Source organism: Canis lupus, chromosome 11 (genome assembly GCF_011100685.1).
Source record: "Canis lupus familiaris isolate Mischka breed German Shepherd chromosome 11, alternate assembly UU_Cfam_GSD_1.0, whole genome shotgun sequence".
Taxonomy (NCBI): Eukaryota; Metazoa; Chordata; class Mammalia; order Carnivora; family Canidae; genus Canis; species Canis lupus.
The window spans coordinates 62,428,542-62,441,185 of record NC_049232.1 but is presented as its reverse complement, the minus strand read 5'-3'; the positions used below and the strand labels follow the sequence as shown (position 1 = coordinate 62,441,185).

The window sequence follows — 12,644 nt, the reverse complement described above, 5'->3', positions numbered from 1 at the left end:
AAAAAACTACCAGAACTGATAAGTCAATTCAGTAAGGTCACAGGATACAAAATCAATATATAGAAATACACTGTATTTCTATACACTAATAATGAAAGAACAGAGAGAAATTAAGGAAAGAATACCACATCTATAACTGCACCAAAAAGAATAAAATGCCTAGGAATAAATCTAACTAAAGAAGTGAAAGATCTATACTTTGAAAACTATAAAACATTGATGAAAGAAACTAAAGATCACACAAACAAATGGAAAGCTATAGTATGCTCATGGACTGGAAAAATTAATATTGTTAAAATGTCCATACTACCCAAAGTAATCTATAGATTTAATTCAGTCTCTGTCAAAATATCAACAGCATTTTTCACAGAACTAAAACAAATAATCCTAAAATTTGTACAGAATCACAAAAGACCCCAGATAGCCAAAGAAATCTGAAAAAGTAGAACAAAACTGGAGTCATCATAATCCCAGATTTCAAAATATACTACAAAAGTGTAATAATCAAAACAGTATAATACTGGCACAAAAATAGACACCTAGATCCAATGGAGAATAGAAAGCCCAGAAATAAACCATGACTATATGGTCAATTAATCTTCAACAAAGGAGGGGATGCCTGGGTGGCTCAGTGGTTGACTGTCTGCCTTTGACCAGGGTGTGATCCTGGAGTCCCAGGATCAAGTCCTGCATTGGGCTCCTTGCATGGAGCCTGCTTCTCTCTCTGCCTGTGTCTCTGTCTCCCTCTCTGTGTCTCTCATGAATAAATAAATAAAAGCTTAAAAAAATCTTCAACAAAGGAGGAAAGAATATGAAATGGGAAAAAGATGGTGTCTTCAGCAAACGGTATTGGGAACACTGGACAGCTACATGCAAAAGAATGAAACTGGACCACTTTCTTACACCATAATAATAAACTCAAAATGGATTAAGAATCTAGATGTGATACCAGAAACCATAAAAATCCTAGAAGAAAGCATAGGCAGTAATGTCTGGCATTGGCCATAGTGACATTTTTCTAGATATGTCTCCTGAGGTAAGGGAAAAAACAAAAATAAACTATTCAGAGTATATAAAAATAAAAAATTCTGCAAAGGAAAAAGCCAATAAAACTCAATGATAACCTATTGAATGGAAAGGATATTTTCAAATGACATATTTGATAAAGGGTTAGTATCCAAAATATATAAATAACTTATAAAACTAAACACCCAAAAAACCACAAATAATCCAATTAAAATGGACAGGAGACAAGAACAGACATTTCTCCAAAGACATATACTCGGCTAACAGGCACATGTAAAGGTGCTCAACTAATCAGAGAAATGCAAATCAAAATCACAATGAGATATGACCTCACACTTCTCAGAATAGCTAAAAACAAAAACACAAGAAACAAGTGTTGGTGAGGAAACAGAGAAAAAGGAACAATACATGTACAATAGTGGTGTGAATGCAAACTGGTGCAGTCCTCATAGAAAACGGTATGGAAGTGCTTCAAAAAATTAAGAATAGAAGTACCATATGATCTAGTAATTCCACTATTGGGTATTTACCCAAAAATACCAACTTGAAAAAATATATGCACTCCTGTGATTTTTGCAGCTTTATTTACAATAGCCAATTATGGAAGCAGCCAAAGTGTCCATCAACAGATAAATTGATAAAGAAGATGTGGTATTTGTATATACAATGGAATATTATTCAGTCATAAAAAAGAATGATAGCTTGCCGTTTGCAATAAATGGATGGATCTAAAAGGCACAATGCTAAGCAAAATAAGGCAGAGAAAGACAATTATCATATGATTTCCCTCATAATCTGGAATTGAGAAAACAAAACAAATGAAGAAAGGAAAAAAGAGACAAACTGAAAAACAGATTTTTAATTATAGAGAACTGATGGTTACCAGAGAGGGGAGTGGGTAAGAGATGGGGAAATAGATGAAGGGGATTAAGAGTACACTCATCATGATGAGCACTGAACAATGTAGAGAATTGTTGAATCACTATATTGTATACCTGAAGCTAATATAACACCATATTTTAATAATATAGTTAAAATAAAAATAAAAATTTAAAAATAAAAATAAAATGCATGCATCACAAGTTCATTGAGAAGATAATGCCATGATTTACTTAAACATTCTCTTATATATTGGATATTTACAAAAATAATAACATCTTTTTCATTAAATCCCCTTGATAAAAATAAAGGAGTTTTGGGGGGTTTTATGGATCATTTTCTTGGGAAGCATTTCAGACATTAAATTACATGGGCATTGATGTTTGTTAAAAAGTATTCCCAAATTACCATTTTGAAAGCATTACATCATTTTATCTTGCTATCAACAATGTAAGAGGCACCATCTCAATACTTGCTAGTACTAGTTAGTCATTATATTAATGTTTTGGTCATTTGAGAACATAGTATGGTATACATATAAATGTAGCTGTTTAATCTGGTTTCCCTTCTAGCCAAAGAACTAGTAAAAGCTCTGACAACAACCCAGTGCCAAGATAGCATTTAAAAATACCCCTACTCTAACACTGTATGTTAACTACACTGGAATTAAAAATATATATCCCTACATGTGGTAAGGTGGGTACTCATATAGTAAAAATATAAATTGGTTTAAGCCATCCTGGATGGCTGCTATAGACTGAATGTTTGTGTCCCCGCTCCCCTTCAAATTCACATGTCAAAAACCTAAGCCCCAGTGTAGATAGTATTTGGAGATGGGGAATTTGGAAGTGAGTAGGTCATGAAGGTGGAGCCTCCATGAATAGGATTAGCACCCTGATTAAAGAAGCCCCAGAGAGTTCCCTAACCCCCTTCTGCTATTTGAGGGAGGACAGTTGTCTGTGAACCAGATACCAAATCTGTTGGCACCTTGATCTCAGACTTCCAGCCTCCAGAACTGTGAGAAATAAAGCTCTTTTGTTTATAAGCCACCCCTTCAGTGGTAATTTGTTATAGCAGCCCAAATGTACTAATACAAGGGCACTTGGGCAGGGCACATCACAAATTTCTGCCCTTTGACTGGGAATTACTTTCCTAGGAATCTAGTCTAAGTTTCATAGTATTAAAAATATGAAGAACCCAAGTGTCCAAAAGAAAAGAGAATTAAGAGAATTATTCAATGGGTTGTGGTACAGACATACAATAGATTACAAGAATGTCATACATCATGTTTAGAAAGAGTATTTTAATGACATGGTAAATGGGGAGGGGAAAGAATGACGTAACATTTTAGGTGCAATATGATCTCAATTATGAAGAAAAAAATGCAAAGAAAAAGTCTGGAAAGTAATATGTCAAAATAGTAATAATAGGTTGCTGCCCAGCGGTGAGTTTATGGTTTATATTTGTCCTGCCTTTTAACATTTTCTAAATTATTCAAAATGCTGCCCTGTTGCATCAACAATCAGGAGAAGTAAAAGAAGAAGAAGAAGAAGAAGAAGAAGAAGAAGAAGAAGAAGAAGAAGAAGAAGAAGAAGAAGAAGAAGAAGAAGGAGGATGCAGGAGGAGTCTTGATTCGGAGGCTGACGTATTCATGCTTCTTTCTTCATCTGGTGTTTCTTCTTTTCTTCTCCTTCTCCTTCTCTTCCTCCTCCTCTCCTCCTCCTCCTCCGCCTCCTCCTCCTCAGCCCCTCCTCCTCCTCTCACCCTCCTCCTCCTCCTCCTGCCTTCTTCTTCTTCTTCTTCTTCCCCTTTATCTTTTGTAACTTTTTTATCTTCTTGCTCTTCTCCTTCCCCCTAGGAGAATTCGCGAGACATGAGACTGACTATCACCAAAAAAGACCCTCTGGTATCAAAATACCAAAGTGCTCATACAGAATTTCAGGCAAGTCACTTCCAGACTCAGTGCAAACTCAGCACTTCCTTCTCCTTTATTTCATTGTATTAAGCATATTAGTATATCCAGCTTCCCTACTTGACATAGGTTCTTTTAGGAACATGGTGCCATCTTCTTCATTTGCGGTTTCCATCTCCTACTCTACCCAATATCTAATAATACATAATATTGTCCCTCTACAAAACTAGTGGTTACTCTTCATTGATTTATTCACTCATTCAATCATTAAGAAACACTGATTTAGTGCATGGTGTCCCAGGCACTAAGCTACACTCTGGGGAAACAAATAAAAACAATGTAGGGTTTTTCTTCTCAAGTTGCTTAAGTAAAACCTGAAGGGGCTGCTAATAAGTTATGGTTCCAGGAAGGAAATAGTAACAAAGAGGAATTTCCTGGCTTTGCTGCACCAGTCAACTACTAGAATGTCAGCTTCCATCCCCTAACCCTCAATGCTCTCCGGTATTAGAAGACCTCACAAACTCACCCCTTCCTGTGCTGAGGCCTAGGCACTGCTGCTGGGTCCTCCAGCACCCTCTAGTGCTGTTGCCTTCCCTTCCCGCCACCACAGCCTGGGCCTCCACTTCAAGGCTTAGCTTCCCCAGCAAGCTAAGACTACCTACCATGGCCCCGTCAGATGCTGTTTCTTATTCTTGGGTGTCTCCCAGTTCTTTTCGTTTTCTCCCATGACCCCAGGAAAACCTGAAACTCTCTAAATAGGTGAAAGTGTTCATCCCTGCCTCTGGGACCATCATCCTTAATTCTGTTTCTTGCACAGAAGTGGAGAATTTATACACAACTTTCTGCTCCGCCAGCCAGCAGGAGATTTCCCTTCATTCCTTGCATCTCTCCTCTGCTGGAGAAGTTTCCTTCTGCCTGTCTCTTCTACTTTCAAAACTAGCCCATTGGAGGGGGGATCCATTTCTAGTTCTCTGTGTTCACATTTTACAAAAATCCATCACTCACAGGAAAGTGAAGTGGTGGTAGAAATGATGAAGTTCAAGAGTACAAGAGGACCAGGGCAGAGCTGATTCCTTGGAGTATTTTTTTCAATTGGCTTATTTCCTTTTGCCTGGTCTCTTTGGCTTAGTAGATAAATTCCATCAAATGTTGTTCTTCCATAAATTTAGACTTTCAGTTACATCAATAGGAAGTTTAAAATGTATCACCCAACCTGTTCAGATTTCAATTCTTTTTCCCTCTTCTTCACTTATTTCAGATTTATGGGATTTCTGTATGGAAGAGATGTTCAAGGTTATCCAATAAAATGCCTTATTAGATAACTGAAATTACTCTGTTGCATTTCACCAAATAGTCCTTCAGCTTCTGCCTGCATACCCCTCAGGGATGGGGCCTCATTACCCTACTGGGTAGCCCATTTCATCTTTACATAGCTCTGTAAGTTAAAATATTTTTATTCCCCATGAGTAAGAACTATTTCCCTTATTCTTTCTTTCCTTGGCCCTAATTCAAGCTCTTGACGTGAGACCAAATAAATTTAATCTCTCATCGACCTGGAAAACCTTCCAATACTTCAGCCCTTTTGATTTATTCTAGATTTCTTTATATTTTAGACTCTTTCATTAGAACCCTATAGGTGTGCAGAGAACTACAAACAATCCAGAATGGTTTGGAACACATGTGTATTGTGACAATGGATGAGGCCAGGGAATTTTCAGGGGTCATAAAACCAGAAACATTTTAAGTCAGGCTAGGAAAATGAATTTTGTCCTATAGGTCATGGGGACCTAATGAAGGATTTCACATGAAAAGATCACATCTGTGTTTTAAGATCACTCAAAAGAGGGCAAACTGGAGAGAAACTAGCCTGGAGGAATAATGAATTCCTGAGTAGGTGGGTTAAACTCATGCTTAGGGCTTCAATAATGCAGGGGTGAATGAGCCTGTGTCAGTTGCATGATTTATCCGGAATTTTGCAAGCAATGAAATATAGAGAAAAGTTCTTCTTTTAATATCAGTATATGCATAAACTTTGGGTTTTATAGTTTGGTGTTATTTTGATTTTGATTTACAGATTGCAGCAAAGGGATTGCAATGCCTAGAGCACTTAAAAATTGCATTGGAATAGATGAAGAGTAATAACGGTTGGAATTAAGACAACAGCATTAGAGACAAAGAAAAGGCAAGGTTCAAGGAAACAACAGTCACAGTGGAATTCTTTTCCAAAAAATAGCAGAACAGGGATTATGGGGTTTTTTTTTTCAGCCCAAAGTCTCTTCCTGACAGTGACAGAACATGACAATATAGCTGCTTCCAACAAATTAACTTTCAATGTCATGAATATATTCTAAATGCAACTTTATCATTTTCCCAAAAATAGGTGTCCAAGATATTCTCTAGGTTCTTATTTACTTATTTTTATTCATTTTACTTATTTTATTCATTTACTTGTCAAATATGTCAAATATTACTAACCTTTACTATGAACTGAGAAGTGTGTTAGGTCTTGAATATACAGAAGAAAATAAGAAAGATGTATTGCCTGATGTTAAGAAGTTTACAGCCCAGCAACATGGATAGATATTGAATAAAAAAACAAAATTCATCATTTCAGCAAATATGTGATAGAAACTACTTTCTTTCACAGCCAACTCCTCAAAGAGAAAATTGTAACACATGGTGTCTGAACATACCTCCCATCCACTCTTCAATCCATCCTATCTGGCTCAGTTCTTTAGACCTGCTTTTGATAAGATGTTCAATAACCACCTTGTTACAAACACAATAAATAATCTTGAGCCAGCATCTTGTTTGAAATCTCAGCAGCATTTGACACTCTTTCCTCAGCCTCTCAAACATCACAATCTCCTCTTTTACCCCTTTGCTTCTGCCTCTCAGTCTCCTTTGCTGACTCTTCTTCACATTGTTTCTTGTAGTTTCTCCACATCTTGACTTCTCCTAAAGGGAACTCATCCCCTCTCATGGCCTCATATATTCTCTACATATTTCAAGATTCCTAGGCTTAAGTTTCCAACACCAATGTTTTGTGAACTAGAGGTTCATATAATCCAGTAGATTATCTAATACCTCCACTCTGATGTTTCATGAGCATCATGACCATGACATGTCCAAAATGTAATTCTTGGTTTCCTGACTCTTCCTATCCCAAATAAGTTCTTCTTGCAGTGTTACCATTCTCATTAAGTGGCATAATCAACTGCCGAATTGCTCAAGATAGAAAGTTATGTGTCGACCCTGACATTTCTTTCTCCACTAACTCTAAAATATCTCTTCACCTGACTTCATTTCTCCTTGCTCCACCCTAGTCTAGACCACCATTATCACTCACCTGAGTAATCAGGATATCGTCCTAACTTCTCTCTCCAAAGTAATTGCTGTTTCCTTCCTAATAATTTTCTACATGATGACCAGATATTTAAAACACACACACACACACACACACACACACACCCCTCTCTAATCATACCACTTCCTCTTTAAAAATCATTAATGATTTCTCTTGCATTGAGCATCTAATCCAAATTCAGCATGACCTTCAAGGGTCAGCATGATCTGAGATATGACTAACCAGTTTTGGTGTCTTTTTTTGTGACACCCTTATCTCTATGTTTGAATCATAGGAATCTTTCAGTTCCTCAAACATTCTATGACCTCACACTCCTTGGGGATCTTGTCTATGTTCTTTCTACTTCTTGAAGTACTCTTTTCTGCTTGCCAGCTAATGTCTGTTATATCACTCTCCAAAATAGCATCTATTTCCTTGTATTTATTGTCTCTTCCCTCCCACTAAAATGTAAGCTCCATGCAGCAGGGATTTAGATGGTTTACTTACTCTTATGTACTCAGCACTTGAGAGTTTCTAGCACATAGTATTCATTCAATGAATATTTATTTAATGATTAATTAGCTAATCATCAGACTGCTGATTTGGTTAGTTTTCTTTATTGTATCATAGGCTTTTGTTATACCGCCTACTCCTCTGTAGCATCGATCACTGTCGTCATTCTACAGTTACTCATGATGACAATAGTGATTATGACTGAGTAGGATTTTGAAGGATGAATGAGGTGTCGAGTCACTTGACCACTTCTAGCTTTTAATTATTTACTGAAAGGAGAGAATAGGGAGATGTAGTAGGATGCATTTTCTTTTAGGTTCCTCTGAGCTGTTGAATTCAAAGTCTAAGCAATTCAGGATTCAAACCAAAGGGTACTTAGTCTCTGAGAGGTGCTAAAGGACAGAGGAATGAGCACTATATCAGGAATAAGGGACTCTGATTGCAGTTTTAAAGATTTAGCTGGGTGACATTTGCCTTTCTGTGGCACAGTAGCTAAAATTACAGAAAATAACATCTTGCCAAGTGTATTAGTCAAGGTTCTCCAGAGACATAAAACCAATAGGGTATATGTCTCCTATTTATTTGTATAGAATTTGTTATAAGGTATTGGCTTCTCCTGATTATGGAGGCAGAGAATCTTATAATCCTGCTATCTGCTAACTGGAGATCCAGGAAAGCCTGTGATATAGTCTGAAGGTCTGAGAACAGTTTAGTCCATAGTGTAGATGCCATCCTGAGCCTGAAGGCCTGAGAAACAGGAGAAGTGAGGGCAAGAGGAGACCTTTGATTCAGCTCAAGCAGTCAGGCAGGGAGAGAATTCAATGCTTCCTCCACCTGTTTGTTCCATCCAGTTTCTTAGCAGACTGAACATTGCCCTCTCACATGATTTGCCTTACTTGGGTCACTAATTCAAATGCTAATCTCTTCCAGAAACACTCACAAACACACCCAGAAGTAATGTTTAAGCAGTGATCTGGGCATCCCCCGGCCCCATCGAGTTCCTACATAAAATCAATCATCACATCAAGATTGGAAACAGAATCCTGAAATTTATCTACTTTTTAAAGTACGTTTCCACCTACTATCCATCCATCCTTTTCATCCAGTATTTATGCAGTGTTCACTCACTGTGTGCAGCACTGTGCCAGACCCTGACTTAGGCAGGAAGGATTCAAAGATACATAAAATCAAGTACCTGTCCGGACGGAGATTATGGTTTAGAGAAGGAATCATATAAGAAGGCAGTTTAGAATTCAATATTTTAAGGATGAGAAGGAAATATAGATACTGCTCTGAGACTAGTGCCATTAAGGAGAGTTTCTGAAGGAAATAAGAACTGAGCTGAGTCTTTATTTAAAAAAAAACAAAACGAGGGAATGTTAGCTAGGAAGAAAGATTGAGAAGGAGATTCTGGACGTGTATGTGTGTCTGTGTGTGTGTGTGATTGAGATAGAGAAGGGGGCAGGTGGAGGGGAAGCAATATAAGCAGGAAGATGTGTGCACACAATCCATTGTTGCTGGATCATAAAGGGTATGTGGGGAATGTTGGCCGCAGAAGCTGAGGCCAGGTCATGGTAAGCCTTGGGTGGTGTGGGCTTTATCCTCTAGATAAGGGGGAGACACAGAAGGTTTGTAAGCAAGAAAAGGAGGGTGATGTGGTCAGATTTATATTTTAGAAATGTCACTCTGGCAGCTGCATGGTATTTGGAATGGACAGAGTCAAGATGAGAGGTAAAATAGGGACCTACCTATCAACTTCACGTATCTTTAGATATCACTTCATTGCATCCAAATATACAGAGTCCTATAACCTGAGATTTGAGTAGGAGTCTTACAGATCATCTGTCCAAATTCAAATCAACAATTCAAATCAACGATTCAAATCTCGGATCCCCCTGCCAAATCCTAGCCACGTGGTTCCTGTACACACACACACACATATACACACACATACACACATCACACACACACACACTCACACAGACACAAACTCGACCATTGTTGTACTGCACGCAGACAGCTTTCTGAGCATGCAGGCACTGGCAATTGCCCGTGGTTTTATTTCCCCAGGTACCTAGTGTAACACAGCCACTGCCTGACAGATCTAATCACAGGCAGGGTCTCTTTCGCAGTCACCCCAGAGTAAAAGCTCAGCGTGTTCCCAAGGAAATGACTGAAACATACAAATCAATTGCCCTTTTCTTCTCTTCTTTTTTGACCCCATTTTGAATGCAAGTATGAGGTTTGATAACAGTACCAGGAGAGGAGGTGGATTTCATATGTCCAGGGACTCATCAAAAGGAAAAAGACTGCACAAAGATAGAAGTCCTCAGCCTTGCACCAACCTCGAAGATTGCCACAGCCACTCCTGAGAATAGCCAGGAACGCAATCAAACTCTCAAATGTCAGTGTCAGAATGAGGAAAAACATCCAGCACCCAGTCCTCACTGCCTTTGGATGGGGCTTCTCATCACCACACTGCTTCCTGCTGCTCCCTGCCCATGCTCTTGATTACCAGCTTTGGGGCCTCTGTTTATTATCACCCCCACACTGCACGCCAATGCTACACATTTAACTTCAGTGTGTCCTTCCCAGCCCAGTCCAAATGCCCCCTCATCTATCAAGTTTTACTTGGATGATCTCTTCTAAAACTTCTGTATCACTCCAAATGTGTCTTTAATATGGTAATCATCTATGTTTATCTTACATTAGGACAATTGATATGCATGACTCATTTCTTCTATCCTGACAGCTTCTTGAGGGCAGGGTCAGCCTATACATATTCTCTAGCCTGGCCTCGGGCTTGGCATATGGAAGGCACTGGATTAAAGTTTGTTAATTAAGTAGGTGAAATGGAACTGGAACTCATAGATGTAAGTGACCTAATTTTGGGCCTTTGGGGATAAAATTTAATCATGAAAGGAACTTGAGGAAGACCTACTTGTTCCAGAAAGAGGCTAGTGAGACTATATTGGGCTTCCTGTTTTCTTGCCAGGAAGCAAAATGCTATTCTAAGAGGGATAGTCCCAAAAGCCAGTCACGCCTGCATGCTAGATCAAACAGCATCATACAGAGGCCAGGAGAAACATGTGTTCTGAAGGTAGATATATCTGTTTGGGATCTTGACTCCTATGTCAACACCTATATGACCATGGGAAATTTACCCTGCTCTAACCATAAAGCAGGAGGAGTTGTTCCTACCTTAGGGGGGATATCACAAGCAGAGGATGATCGAAGTGCCTTGCACAGTGACTACCATACTGCCATCTTCTAACAAATGTCTATTTTACTTTTCTTCTTCCTCCCCTTTCATGCTTTGAATCTAATTTCTATTTCATATGCAGATTTTATTAAAGAAAACATGTTATCTTTCTATTTTCTGACTATCCAATAATGGAGAAATGGACCTAGGTGGCTATGTTTGTATCTGGTGAGCTCATAGTCTGGCCTTAGGTGAAGGGAGTGGAAATTCTTTGCCATTTCAGCTCCTCTCAAATAGTTATGTGGAACTAAGGCCTTGAAACACTGAATCAATTGATTATGAGTAGCTTAGACATCAAGTTATATAGAGCCAGGTTAGAAGGAGTCTCCATGGTTGACAAAAGCCACTCATGACCAGAAGTGGTAAAGCTTCTTCATTTTTAAAAATATATTTTTTATTCATATTCAGGGTCTGGGTTCCAGCTTTCATTATTTCTCACCTGGGTAACGGACTATATTGGTTGAATCTATGTCTCAGTTTTTAGCCCACTTTGCTCCATTAGCTTCTTGTAGCATCAGTCAGTGGTCCTTCTAGAATCTAATCTTGTGAGACCTCTGATTGATACTCCTTCAGTAAATTCCTGTTTGCCTATAGCATTCTTTTCAACCTCTTCCAGAGAAATACTTACAAGCATAGAAATAGAGCATGTTGCATGGGATCAGAGATGGAAGGGGCCCATCTCAACCTCAAGTCTCTTGTGGCAATATGTTGTACCCATGTCAGTAGCCTACTAGTCAATTTATTTCACTATCTTAGGGTGTTTTAAGCTTCTCCAGAGAAACAGAACCAACAGAATATATATTGGGAGGGGTGGGGAGGAGTCACTCTAAGGAATTGGCTAATGTGACTGTGGAGACTAAGAAGTCCAACAATCTGCCATTTGCAAGCTGGAGGCCCAGGAAAGCCGATGATATAGTTCTAGTTCAAGCCCATCCGCCTGAGAACTAGAAGACTGAAAGGTCTATTTCCTGGTCCAAATGCAAGGGAAGACTGATGTCCCAGCTCAGTCAGGCGGAAAGTCAGTTGTTTCTTCCTCCACTTTTTATTCTGTTCCCACCCCCTATGACTTGGATGAGGCTCACTCACACTGGGGAGGGCAATGTGCTTTATTCAGTCTATTGATTCAAATGCTAATCTCATCCTCAAAGACACACCCATAAATAATTTTTAGTCCAATATCTGGGTACCCTGTGTCCCAGCCAAGTTGACAAATAAAATTAACCATGACACAAGAAAATAGTGCTGCATATATTGTCCTTTGCTTTTCCTTATCACTTTTGTGTGTGTGTGTGCATGTGTGTGTATGGAGGTGTCTGGGGATACAGGGCAAAATATATAGTTACAACATTTATTAGAGTACTTTGACACTCCTGGTTTATAACATTGTCCTGGCATATCAATAAACAGCACCAACTTTCATTCTCAATTAATAGAACCCACTTTCATTATGGATGTGGATGATAAAGTATATGGTCACTCTAGAGAAACATGACTGATAGTTCTCTTCATTTTCCTATTACTGTTGTAACTTTCATGACATGTAAATGGACTAAGGGTCTCAGGAACAAATCCCCATAATTAATCCTCATCGTTCAATTGCCAAACATCACTTTCATTTTGTTACAACAAAATATTCAATTTTGGTTTCATTTGTTCACACAATGTCTGAAATACCTCCAGAACCAGAATTTGTGGACACCTTTTAA

At 38.6% G+C, this 12,644-nt stretch overlaps 1 long non-coding RNA gene across 1 annotated transcript; it reads left to right on the top strand.

Annotated features, from left to right (window-relative positions):
• Positions 1-5,562: 5,562 nt before the first annotated feature.
• Positions 5,563-10,975, top strand: LOC111097957. Its single transcript, XR_005366436.1, has 3 exons — positions 5,563-5,711; positions 8,607-8,742; positions 9,913-10,975. It is a non-coding gene; the product is annotated as an uncharacterized LOC111097957 (long non-coding RNA).
• The last annotated feature ends 1,669 nt before the right edge of the window (positions 10,976-12,644 follow it).